The sequence below is a fragment of the Symphalangus syndactylus genome, chromosome 9 (genome assembly GCF_028878055.3).
Source record: "Symphalangus syndactylus isolate Jambi chromosome 9, NHGRI_mSymSyn1-v2.1_pri, whole genome shotgun sequence".
NCBI lineage: Eukaryota > Metazoa > Chordata > Mammalia > Primates > Hylobatidae > Symphalangus > Symphalangus syndactylus.
This window is the reverse complement of record NC_072431.2, coordinates 30560823-30573899: the sequence shown is the minus strand read 5'-3', so window position 1 is coordinate 30573899 and position 13077 is coordinate 30560823. Positions and strand designations below refer to the sequence as shown.

The 13077-nt window shown below is 49.8% G+C and overlaps 2 protein-coding genes across 12 annotated transcripts in view; one reads left to right on the top strand and one right to left on the bottom strand.

Annotated features, from left to right (window-relative positions):
* THTPA (thiamine triphosphatase) overlaps positions 1 to 13077 on the top strand; it is a 47511-nt gene that overhangs the window by 27236 nt on the left and 7198 nt on the right. The gene's annotated exons all lie outside the window — the stretch shown is intronic.
* The window catches only part of ZFHX2 (zinc finger homeobox 2), a 35372-nt gene that overhangs the window by 18986 nt on the left and 3309 nt on the right, over positions 1 to 13077 (bottom strand). For 3 of the 11 annotated variants that reach the window (XM_063609351.1, XM_055291757.2, XM_055291763.2), the window contains exon 2: positions 11765 to 12410. The exons of 1 other annotated variant lie outside the window; for it this stretch is intronic. The gene's annotated coding sequence lies outside the window, so the exon portion shown is untranslated. Of the gene's footprint in view, positions 1 to 7444; positions 8985 to 11764; positions 12411 to 13077 lie in introns of those variants that run through there. 7 more of the 11 variants (XM_063609352.1, XM_055291762.2, XM_063609353.1 and 4 more) reach the window with 6 other exon arrangements.

Genomic DNA, 13077 nt, shown 5'->3' with positions numbered 1-13077 from the left:
TTCGAAGTGAAGTCTATCAGGGCACCATCAAGTTTGCATACAATGATTTTCACATCAGGGCCTTCCAAAGAGTTGTTTTTCATTTTTTGAGACAGGGTCTCGCTTGGTCTCCCAGGCTGGAGTGCAGTGTCACCATCTCGTCTCACTGCAGACTCTGCCTCCTGGACTTAGGTGATCCTCCCACCTCAGCCTCCCTCCCAGTAGCTGGGACTACAGGTATGTGCCACGACGCCCAGCTAATTTTTGTATTTTTTGTGGAGACAAGGTTTTGCCTTGTTGCCCAAGCTGGTCTCAGATTCCTGGGCTAAAGCAATCTGCCCGCCTTGGCCTCCCAAACTGCTGGGATTACAGGCATGAGCCACCGAGCCCGACCTTCCTAACAGTTTTGCCTTTCACTTTTCTAATTGTTTAATCTACCCACTTTCCCTTAGAGTCAATTTTAGGACCTTTTTTTTTAAATTCCTCTCTTAAATTGTTGCTTAAGGCATTGCAGCCTTCCATACTCACTGTCCTCGCCTTCCTCCCCTTTTTGTCTCGACCTGTTGATTACAAGAGGAGGCGACCATGGAGAGAAGGGGAAGAGAAACAGGAAGGATGAAATGTGTGTACCCCTAGTATGGGGGATTGTTTGGTATAAACAGCAAATAAACTATAACTAGATGAGCCCTATTTTTTAGGGCAATGGAAGAACATGGGCTTTGGATCCATGCACAGAGAGCCAGGTTCAATCCTTGCTCCATCACTCACTAGCTGTGCAACTTTGGGAAATTACTTATTGAGCCTTAGTCTCCTTATCTGGGAAAATGGGAATAATGATATTTTCCTTACTCAGTTGTGAAGACCAGATAGGTAATGTGTAAAGTGCATTTGCTGGGTTTCAATGAGGGTAGTTCTTTTCCCTCTCTCTTGGCTGTCTCCCATCATGGAGTGGAGCATGGTGTTTGCACAGAGGCTGACAGCTTTCCTTCTGTTCGCCCCTTTTTCTTTTCTCTCTCTTTTTTTTTTTTTTTTTTTGAGACAGAGTCTCGCTGTCACCCAGGGTGGAGTGCAATGGTGTGATCTCAGCTCACTGCAACCTCCGCCTCCCAGGTTCAAGTGATTCTCCCTGCCTTAGCCTCCCGAATAGCTGGGATTTCAGGTGTGCACCACCAGGCCCGGCTAATTTTTGTATTTCAGTAGAGACGGGGTTTCACCGTGTTGGCCAGGCTGGTCTTGAACTCCTGACCTCAGGTGATCCACCTGCCTTGGCCTCCCCAAGTGCTGGGATTACAGGTGTGAGCCACTGCGCCCGGCCTCTGTTCACCCCTTTCTTGACCAAGACTCATCCTCTAATCTCTGCCCTTTTCAACTGAGGGCAGAATCTTAGGTGGACAGGATTTTTTTTTTTTTTTTTTTTTGAGACAGAGTTTCGCTCTTGTTGCCCAGGCTGGAGTGCAATGGCGCGATCTTGGCTCACTGCAAACTCCACCCCCGGGTTCAAGCAATTCTCCTGCCTCAGCCTCCCAAGTAGCTGAGACTATAGGCAGGCGCCACCATGCCCAGCTAATTTTGTATTTTTAGTAGAGACAGAGTTTCTCCATGTTGGTCAGGCTGGTCTCAAACTCCCAACCTCAGGTGATCCGCCCGCCTCACCCTCCCAAAGTGCTGGGATTACAGGCATGAGCCACCGCACCCAGCCAGGATTTAAATCTAGTCTACTCAGCCATAGAGTTCACTTCTTACTGAGCCCTCTTGATTGCTGGGTCTAGAGATACCCATTATTCCAGAGCAAAGAGTAGAAATTTTGCCCAGGCTCACACTTGGACAGAAGCAGCTAATAAGTGGATCAAAACTATTCTGGCCTTTCCCTGCATGTCTTCTTTTTTTCTTTTTTCCAAAGATCCTTTCCAAGTCATCCCTGCATTTAAAACTATCATTCTATCTCTAAATCTTACCTTCTATATTTAAAAAGAAAACAAACAGTACTTTGATTCTTCCCTTTTAATTCTACCTATCTCTCCTAGACCCTTCCCCTTCTATAAATATTTAAGGAGAGCTTACTTTGTGCAAATAAGTTTTGTCCAAAAGAGAGAGAAAGAATGAGTATGGCAGGGAATGAGAAGCAGGAAAAGGGGTGTTGTAAAGGGCAAAGAAAGATCGCTAAGGCAGAGAAGAGGAGGGAGGAAGAGGGGAAGGAGAGAGGGAGAGGTAAGGAAGTGAAGAGGAAGATGAAGCTAGGTCTTGATTTGCATATATTGAATCTTTTCCAGGCCTCCCGGCTCTGGCACCAGATTGGATGGTGGCCTGTCCCCAGTGAGAAGGAGGTGGCAAGGAGGCTGTATCTTACGCTTTGCAAGATGCTTAAGGTGGGCATGAGTAAATTGGGTAAGGTGTGAGGAGACAAGGCTAGGCTCAGGAAGAAGATGGGGGTGGTAAGGAGCAGGCAGGAGGAGAAGGGAAGCGGTAGACTGAAACCACACACGTTCACATTTGCATGGATTTGCTGAGGTGTGCTGCAGTGTCTGCTACTGATGGGGGTGGGTGTCCAGGAGAGGAGGCATCTCCCTTGATGACTTGGAAAGTGTTGGATGTGTTAGGACAGCAGTGTGGAGCTGCTCTGCTGCACAGATCTATGTGGTTTTATAGTACACTGGAGAGACTCACATCCTGCTAGATGTGGTTCTCACGTTCTACATACCACAGGCTTAGATAACCACAAACCAGCTCGGAACCCTTCTTCTGTATGAGCACTCAGTAGTGAAGGGACAGGGAGTTGTGCCCTTAAATTCAGAATCAAGATCCTATCTGATCCTTGCATGGGGCACCGCTGAAGAATTTGGTCTCCCAGAACTTGGTAGGAAAACATTTTTTTTTTGGAGATGGTGTCTCTGTTTCCAGGCTGAAATGCAGTGGTGTGATCTCGGCTCATGGCAATCTCCACCTCCCGGGTTCAAGCAATTCCCCTGCCTCAGCCTCCCGAGGAGCTGGGATTACAGGCGCGTACCACCATGCCCAGCTAATTTTTTGTATTTTAGTAGAGACAGGGTTTCACCATGTTGTCCAGGATGGTCTCTATCTCCTGACTACCTGACTCGCCCACCTTGGCCTGGGATTACAGGCGTGAGCCACTGCACCCGGCTGGAAGGAAAACATTCTGAGTGACCGTGTATGTAAATAAGTCTTTCTGGTTATTTTATTCTGTGAACCTGTGTGATGTAATGACTGCATTTAAATAGTATTACAACAACAAAAACTAATTGTAATAATAGTAAATAGCTAACATCTTTAAATGTTTGCCATGGGCCAGGCACCGTGCTAAACCCTCAGCAAGTATCACATCACCTAATCCTCCACTACAATCTGATGCAATAGATGCAGCTATTCATTCCTATTTTACAAACATGGAGACTGACTTAGATGGGTTAAGTAATTTTTAAGATCTCCTGCTTAAAAAGAAGTAGAGTTGAGATTGGAACTCAGGTAGCCTGATGTCACCGCCTCTGCTCTTGGGTTAATTTGTAAGCTTCTGAACTCTGGCTGGTATGCATTTTGAATGAGGTCTTTTGAGTCTGATTGTATTACTCTGTGTGTCACCTTGAGCATATGTGCTATCATGTTCCTCTTGAAGGTGCTAGATGGCTGTCTTCCATTTGGTTTGTTTCTTAGTATCAGATGGGCCAGAAGAGGAGCGCTGCTTTGTGCAACTCCAGGGTGTGTCATTCACACTGCAGTCCATGCAGGGGCACTGGCCATGCCCTGTGTGAAGGAAGGGAAGGAGGGGGAGGGAGGGAGTGGGAACAGCAGGGGAGGGATAGATAATGGCAGGTAGTGTTCTTGGAATGATATGCGTACCCATTTGTGACAACATCTCTTAAAGTTGAAGGTCTACACATGTGTATCTATATTAGCATGTGAACTTCATCAGACAAGCAGTCTCCCTCCAACAGAGGGAGACCCTGTCTCAAAAAACAAACAAACAAAAAAACAACAGCCTTTAGAGTCAGACAGACCTGGAATCAAATTCTAGTTCTGTTTCTTAATATGTAAATAACCTCAGGTAAGTTGCTTAAAGTCTCAATTCAGTCTCTTCATATAGAGAATGGGGCAGGCCAGGCATGCGCCTCTAATTCCAGCACTTTGGGAGGCCGAGATGGGTGGATCATTTGAGGTCAGGAGTTTGAGACCAGCCTGGCTAACATGGTGAAGCCCTGTCTCTACTAAAAATACAAAAAAAAAATGAGCCGGGCATGGTGGCACGCACCTGTAATCCCAGCTACCCAGGAGGCTGAGGCAGAAGAATCGCTTGAACCCGGGAGGCAGAGGTTGCAGTGAGCTGAGATCGCACCACTGCACTCCAGCCTGGGTGACAGAGTGACACCCTGTCTAAAAACAAACACAACAAAAACAGAAAAAAGAAAAAAAAAAAAAAAGGGAATGGGGAATAGTACCTCATGGAGTTGAGTCCATTGAAAGGATCATCATTGAGATTGGCACTTTGGGTGCATCAATAAATGGAAATGGAATAATTATTCATCCATATGCCTTATTTCCTGTGTTGGGGTATGTGTATGTTGTTTTTTGATTGTATGTGGGGCAGCTGGTAACCTGGCTGTAGCCCTGTCTCAGTACTTCTTTGGGGTTGGTGAAGGTGCTTGTTCTCCCTGGCTGGATTTTCCCAGGCCCTCCATGTACCCGTGTGTGGGCCCTGCGCTTCCCGTTCAGTAGTAGGGTGTCCTGTTCGGTGTGTTGCTGTGAGCCCGTATGTGGTTGGCCCGGCTGGCGCGGGCGTGTTTAGGGTGGTGGTAATTACTGGGATGGCCCAGCCCTAATGAGTGTGATCTCGTTACACTCTCGCTGCCTCTAATGGAGCTAACCTCATTTCACAGCCATTAGAGATGGAGATGAGGCCCCGCCCACTGGCCCTGCCAGCTGCAGCTTTTGCAGCCCTGGCCACATTCTTTCCCTCCGGCTCGCCATTTCTCCATTCCACTTCTCCTTCTCCCACTTTTTTTTTCTGCTCCTCCTACCAGGTTTCCCTTTCCTGTCCCCCATTGTTCTTTTCCTTGGCCGTTTTTCTGCACCCCTCTCCTCTTTCATTCTCTTTTCATGTCTCCCTTCCCTGCTCCTCTCTTCGATTCCTGGGCTCCTCTTCTCTTCACTCATCACCCTCCCTTTTTTCTCCCGTAGTTGATTTGTCCTCCACATTGCCATTTCTCCATCCTCTTTTCCTTCCCTCTCCCCCGCCCTTCACGGCTCCAGTCCCTCCCCTCCCCCACATTGCCCTGTCTGGCCAAAGGACAAATCTCAAGGGGAAACCAGCAAAGACAAACAAGGAGCAGTGACTTCATTATCGTCATTAATTTGCCACTTCAGTTCCTCCCATAAGGGTCAAAGCCAGCACAGCTTGAACTCAGGACTGACACGCAGGCTGAGACCACGGCCTGGCTTTTCAGCCCTACTTCTTACACAACCACTCGTCCGCCCTCCTCAGCTGTCTTCATTTCCCTATGGAGGGGTCAGGCTCCCTGTTTGCTCTCCAGTTTCTTAGTCCTCACAGCCTACCGCACTCCTTCCTTTCTCGTTTAAATTGTGGCCATCTCTCTGTGCTCTCTCCCATCTCCAAGTCATGGGTTTTTCACCTTTGACTCCTATCTCTGTCATACTCTCTCCCAGCTTCTCCCTGCCTAATCTTTCCTGAACCTCTTTCTTATCCTTCCCTGGCCTTCTCTCTTTCTAATTTTAAGTACACTTCTTTCCCTAAAGCAGCAGGATTTTTTTTTTTTTTTCTTTTGAGACGGAGTCTCGCTCTGTTGCCCAGGCTGGAGTGCAGTGGCGCAATCTCGGCTCACTGCAAGCTCCGCCTCCCGGGTTCACGCCATTCTCCTGCCTCAGCCTCTCTGAGTAGCTGGGACTACAGGCGCCCGCCACCACGCCCGGCTACTTTTTTGTATTTTTAGTAGAGACAGGGTTTCACCATGGTCTCGATCTCCTGACCTCGTGATCTGCCCGCCTCGGCCTCCCAAAGTGCTGGGATTACAAGCGTGAGCCACCGCGCCCGGCACAGCAGGATTTATCTGTAGGTTTGTGGAAACCACATAGCCTGAAGAAGCTGGAGATGAGAAGAAGAAAGGCATCTGTGGCCCAAGCAGACCACTGATACAGAACACAGAGATGGCTCAGGGGAAATGCAGACAACTGTGATGGAGGCAAGAGGCCCGCAAATAAAGAGAAGCAGCAAAATCTAGACCCATGCCCATGGCCCAGGAATAAAGAAGACAGAGGCTTGAGACTAGGGGAAGGAAAGGGCATCACAAAACAAGGAATGAAAAATCTGAGGATGGAAATGGCATTTACCCCATCAGGTCCTCAGGGAAACACAATCTAACACTCCTGGCCCACCCTCTGCCCTCCTTCACTGAGAAGCCAAATGACTGGTAATTGACTCTTGACCTCTAGCCCAAGCCCAGCCCCAAAGGGAGAGGTACAGGGTAGTTAGCTATGACTGGAGGAGGCACTAGGGAAATGTGCATACATGAAGTTAAATTCCTGCCACACCCATTCTGCCCCACTGACAGCACATCAGCGTGCTCCACAGGACCAGACTCTCCATGCATAAACCTCTCTGCAGAGAGGTCTTGCACACCCTGGAACATTCATGTCTTTCTGATTGCACAGGCTCCTGTGCATGCGACATTCCAGTTGATGGTCCTGCTGGGAATTCCAAAGCCTGAACTTTAGCTTTGATGTAATCCTGTGTTCCTGCCAAATACAGAAAGAGGGCTCCTGTTCTTTCATTAGACTTTGGGGGTAAAAAATGCTGAGAGGTGCTGAGCATCTCAGTAAAAATTAGAAAAACATATCTTCCTCCAGGTGTATGCAGCCCCCATGCCGGTGGTACAGCTTGGTGACAGGACTGTGGGTGGACCTCAGCCCTGTTATCCCTTAACAACTGCACATGGGGACCCTGGTCTCTGGACTAGTTCCTACATGAGGAAGCCACTGAGAGCCCATGGGATTACCCTACAGGGCTAGAAGTTACTTCTAAATCTTTCACCCCTGCCTTGCCAGCCTGGGGAGGAGGGATGGGCAGGCAGTTCCCTAGGACTTTCCCCAGAGAGGCAAGGGGCTCTGGGAAAGTGGGTGGTGGGATGACTGAGCTTAGTGTGAGGAGCTCGAGAAGAAAGATGGAAAAATCAATGAAATGAGTTTCTAACGGTGAGGTAAAGGACCGCTGTGTCGACAGCCTGTCGCTTGCTGCAAAATATGAGCTGCCCAACTCTGTGGCGGCGGCTGACAGTGCAACAGCCACCACCGTCCTTCCTTCAGGCCCCCCGCCCACCAGCCCCTTCTCTAGCTGCCCTGGCCTTTCTTATTACAGCCAGACTGTCCTCCAGCACTCCCAGCTCTCTCCCCTGTCTTCTTTCATAGATTTCTCAACCCATTCAGGGGCTTTTTGGCCCTTCACCTCATGATTCCTGATTGGGTGCATCTTTGTTTTCTATAGTTTCTGTGTATTTAGACCTCTTCTTTCTGCAGATTTCACTCTGAGAGTTGTGGCGAGTTTTACATCTCTTGCCTCCCACTCTTCTAGATACCTCTGGAGTCTTTCAACAATGGAGAGTCAGATGTCAAGGCCATCCCTCACAGGATTCTTTACATCAAGATCTGGGCAGCAGTAACTTCTCCCTCCTTTGGCCTTTTGGCCCACGCCAATGCTGCCTTCCTTGTATTAATAATTACCTGGGTTGGGATAGGTGTTCAGAATGGGTCTGGTATTGATTTATGAACTCCTTATTTGCGGCCATTGTATATATACAGTTATGACCAATTCAATTGTAGTTTCATGATTGGGAATGGGGTGGGGATGCTACTTTTAATTCACATTTGCCAACTCTCTCTTTGGAAACAGCTCTCAACCTTTTCTGGAAACCGCCTCCTTTCTCTTCCCTCCTCCACATCTTCCTCTTGGGCTCCTAGGGCTGTTCATTCATGTTTTCCTCCAATTATCACTACAAAGACTCTGCACATCAGCCCTGAGAGTTCCCCTGGCTGCCTCCAAGTGTGACCCTAACCCAGTCTCTCCTGTCTGCCTCAGATCTCACTGTCACTGGTTAACTACCCTCTAGCCATTCCCTCCGGTTTCTGATTTCCCAGTTTGCCCATTAATGTAGACTTAGGTGGGGGGAGTGGGTGAAAATTAGGTGGGCAACTCTTTCCCCCAGCCTCTCCCTACTAATTCAACATTTGATGAATAGATATTTATTAAGCCTCTTCTGTGTGACAGACACTGTGCTAGGTGCTGGAAAACAATTGGAAACTAGACAGATGTAGCCACTCCTCAGATGGCCATGTGACTAACCCTGAGTCTCTCACCAGACAGCTAAGTCTCTCAGACTAGGGGACTCTGTCCCATTTTCCCCCTTTCTGTACAGCCAAATTCCACTGTGCCCTCTGGCATTTCACAACTCTTCCCTTTTCTCAATCCCTGAATGAGTTTACACTCTCACACAGCCCTGATCCCTTCTCTCTGCATTCTAGCTTTAGTCTCCATTCCTAAACCCAAAGCCATTACACTTTCAACAACTGTCCTCCCTGCTCACAAAGCCCTTCTCCTTTCACATTCTGTAACTGCCATTTCTAGTCCTCCTCTTCCGTCTCTGCCTGCCTTTTGATCCAACCATCCCAACCTCAATGCCCTGTCTTAGGTTCCTTCCTCTTGCTACTGTCAGGCTCTGGCAAACCTCAGGTGCTCACAAACAAGAGTTATTTGTGACAACTGTTGTTCTGAGCTGAGAAGAGCTCCAGGGAGGCAAGGTCAAGCTACCAGAATCAGAAATCGTACCAATTCGACCCAGGCCCTGGCCCATAGGTGATACAGCACCCCGGCAAAGCAGCAAGTGATTCCTGTATGGGTCTCAAGGTAACACCAGCTGCCTCTGACATCATGGAGGGAGGAACCCTGTCAGGTTGCCAAGGCAATACCAGCAATTTATGACATCAGAGGCTTGAGGTCTTTGGTTCTCAGGGGCTGGGAAAATTCAAGTTCCTCTCAGCTGAAGTTTATGGGAATTCTACTTTTTCATCTCTTTGCTTGTGTTCTGGCTTGGGAATGAAATACAAAGGCCTTTGGTGGGGGTAGTGAGTGATTAGGCCAATGAAATGAATGCTCGTGAGGTTCTCTCTCTCTCTCTCTCTTCCCCGGATATTTCTGCTTTCTCTCCCTCTCTTGGGCATTTCTGTCTTCTGGGGCTTCGCTCAGTGGTATTCCTGCTATTTCTGCTATGCTTTTTTTCCAACCCCCCGGCCCCCCCCGCAGTGCTCTCACTGTCTTTGCATCAGTCACGCTGTGTCCTCCTCACACCAGAGGCATTTGTTTCCTTTGATACCTCATCCTCTCCTCTTTTCCTCCTACCAAGCTCTGTGCAGCTCTGATCGGCCTCAGCACTCCTTCGTTTGCCATCCATTTACCTTCTTTGTACCATACTCTCTTCCCATCTCATCTTGTTCGGCAATTCCTCCCTTCCCCCTCTTTACTACTGTATTAATTTCATAGTGCTTTTTCTGTTGACCTCCACTTTAGGAATATTCTATCATTTCTCTTTCTTTTACCTTCTGTATTGCTATCAACACGTTTTGTTTCATTCTTCCAATTTCTTATTAAATACCCCTTGGTTCCTCCCCTGCCCCCCAGTCCGCAGAGATTTTCCTCCCTTCCTTTGCACATCCCTCACGTCATACATTTCTCTACCCCGTGTGTTTATTGCACTGACCACCCCTTTCTTTAATTCTCTTCACCTCTGAAATCGTCCATCTTCTGCCCATGTCTACCTGCTCCTTTTAGCTTTCCAAGCCCCTCAGGTTTGGAAAAACAATGATGGGCTAAAAACCAAGGTAAACTCTCCAGATCCTTTATCCACCCTTACTGTTCTTGAATGAACCTGGCTGCTTAGATATGATAGCTTTTATCACACTAATAAACACTGCCTCGTAAAAAAAAATGGTGCTGGATCTAAATATGATAGTAGCAGGGGCCTAGGAAGAAGATGAACTAAAAAGTGAAGAAAAAGCAACTGATATCTAGAATGAACTGAAGGATGGGGGGCAGCCAGGCAGGGTGGAGCTTAGAGTCCTAGGGAGTGTCCCCTTACAGAATCAAAGTTGACAGTTAACTGACATAATGGCACTGATTGATGGAGGGGTTATATGCCCCTGGAAGCTCATTAAATTTATTTCTTGGCCTGTTTATGTGCCTTCACAAACCATACCCCACACCTTTTCCAGCCCCTTGCTTGCTAGTACCTTCTGCTGCTGGGGTTAAAATGCGGGATAAGAGGAAAAGGGATAAAAGAAACTTAGGGTGATCAAGAAGAAAAGGTAGGAAGAGGGCAGATTATGGGAACAAAGGTGGAAACTCGTAAGAGAGCTGATGGTAAACAGATGGAAAAAAGGGGTGAAGCAAAATGGGGAAATAAAAAATATACAATGATAAAGTGGGGGAAGGGAGGAAAATTAAGTCAGCAGGGAAGAGGTTTTGTGGTGGGAAGCTCCTGGAAAGGCAGATGACACGCATGAGACCAGAAGGTGAGGTTCTGATGAGGGAGACAGGCACATGGCAAAGGGCACAGTCAACAATGCTAGGAAGTTCCAAAGCTTCTCTGGTGAAGGTGGAAGAGGAGGCTGTCCTGGCCATGCTGAAGGCACTAGAAGCTTTGGCGAAGACACATTCGCTCCATCATCCCACTCCTCCAGGCCCTGACTGTGACCACCACAATCATGACTGATAAGGAAATTCCAAAGTAGCCTGAAAAGGCCAGAGATATCCAGACAGACTCTGAAAGAGAGGGCATGGAGTCCTAGACCGACAGAACAGGCAGCCGAGGCGTGACACATAGTGACAGAGACACACAAGGAGAGGATCACTCGGATGGGAAGGGTCACAAGTGGGGACAGTGACATACAGATCCAGAGATGGATGGGTGGAAGAGACAAGATGAACAGAAAAACCAAAAGTCAGGGACACATGGACAGAGATCAGCGGGACTACAGGCACAGCGAGAAGCGTGGTCCTGTGCTTGAAAATGATAGGGCTGCTCAGAGGGGCAGACAAGAGCGGATGGGGGTGGTAGGGTGGGCGTGCAGGACAGACACGCTTCACCTTGAATGGGCTTATGGCCTCCCCTCACCTACTCAATACTTTCAAAAAAAGGAATGGAAAGCTCAACTTCAGCCAAAAACGAACGAAGATTGAGAGTATCCACGTCCCCTCCCACTCCACGCCCCAGCGCGCTAGCCCATCCATCAGCCCGCCGGCCGCCGTTCTCCCATCCCACAGCCCGCGGGGGGCCGCCGAGACCCAGGCCCCTCCAGGCTGACAGCTCTGAGCCCTCACACTCACCAGGCCTCCCCTTCCCTCCGGGACCCCCGCTCCCTGCCCAACTCGGCGCGGTCCGTCTAGGCTTTCCATACCCTCCGTCTGTCCCGCGGGCCTCTGCCTTTCCCGTTCCCGTGTCTCCCTCCACCCCCGCATCTCTCTCTTCCCCCATCCTCGCGCACGCCCTCTTCTTCCCACACCCCTGTCTGCTATCTCCCAGGGCTCTCGGTCTGTCTGTCCGTCCGTCCTTGTCCCCTCCCCCAGCCCCTTCCCGGCCCTCTCCGTCCCCTCCAGCGGCAGTCTCCAAGCGCCTCCTCTCCCGTCTCGAGCTTCCAAAGAGCAAGGAAGGGAAGAAGAGAGAGAGGGAGAGGAGAAAAAAACCAACCCAGCAGCATCGGAAATCGATGCACTTACACCTCAGCTGGAAGCAGGGACGGGAGTCGAACCGCGGCCACCGAGCAGCGCGAGGCGGGGAGGGGAGGGGGCGGCTCTTGGAAGGGACTTCTCCGATGTGTTGATTCCTCTTTTTTCCCCTCCTCCTCCCTCCCTCCAGCGCTCGCTCCGGGGCGTCAGGGACGGAGATGGAAAAAATAAATAAATAAATTCACGGCGGTGAGGGAAGTGAAGGAAAATAATCAATGCTATTTGGCTGCGGCTGAAGTGTTTCCCCGGCTTCGTGAGGGGGTTTCCATTGATTCACCCTGGGCACTCGCTCGCTCCCTGCCTCCTCCTCCTCCTCCTCCTCGCCCTCCTCCTCCTCCTCCTCCTCGCCCTCACTCCTCCGCCTCATTCACTGGCTGGAGTCGAGGCGTCCCACACAATGGAATAATCAATACCCAGGCGCCCGGGGCTGCCCCACTGAGCAGGTGCAGCGGCCCGCCCGCCGCGGTGCATGCCGGGAGTTGTAGTCTGTTCGCGCCCGCCCGCCTGCCTCGCGGGACCCAGGGCCGGGGGCAGGCCGGCCAGGCCACCAGGTCGCCTCCCGGTTTAAGCTGGTGCCTGCAAAGAGGGCAGGCCCCTTTAAACTGTTTTCCGTCTCCTCTCCTCTTCATCCTGTGGCCTGCAGAAACCATACATGTGTTTTGTTGTTTTGTTTTAAATCAGCTTCAGAACAAGCCCTGAGCCGCCCAAGGCCTCCTTTTTTCATTCCCTTCTTCCCGCCTTATTATTCCACCGCCCCCCCCCCCCCATTGGGTACTAGAACCTTCTCTACCGCGGCAATTACTCTTTAGTCTCTGAGAGCTTCTGCCTCCTCCACACGGTTGCATAGTCCCTTGAGCTGGGTAAGGGGAGGTTCGGGCTCCTCCTCATCTTCAGTTTATCAGCTTATTCAGTGCTCCTGAATTTTTTTTTTTTTTTGGAGACGGAGTCTCGCTCAGTCGCCCAGGTTGGAGTGCAGTGGCACGATCTCTGCTCACTGCAGCCTCCACCACCGGGTTCAAGCGATTCTCCTACCTCAGCCTGCTAAGTAGCTGGGATTACAGGCACGCATCAACACACCCAGCTAATTTTTGTATTTTTAGTAGAAACGGGGTTTCACCATGTTGGTCAGGCTGGTCTCGAACTCCTGACCTTGTGATCTGCCTGCCTCGGCCTCCCAAAGTGCTGGGATTACAGGTGTGAGCCACTGCTGCGCCCAGCCCATTTTTTTGTTTGTTTTTTCTTGAGACGGAGTCACTCTGTCGCCCAGGCTGCAGTGCAGTGGCATGATCCCGGCTCACTGCAAC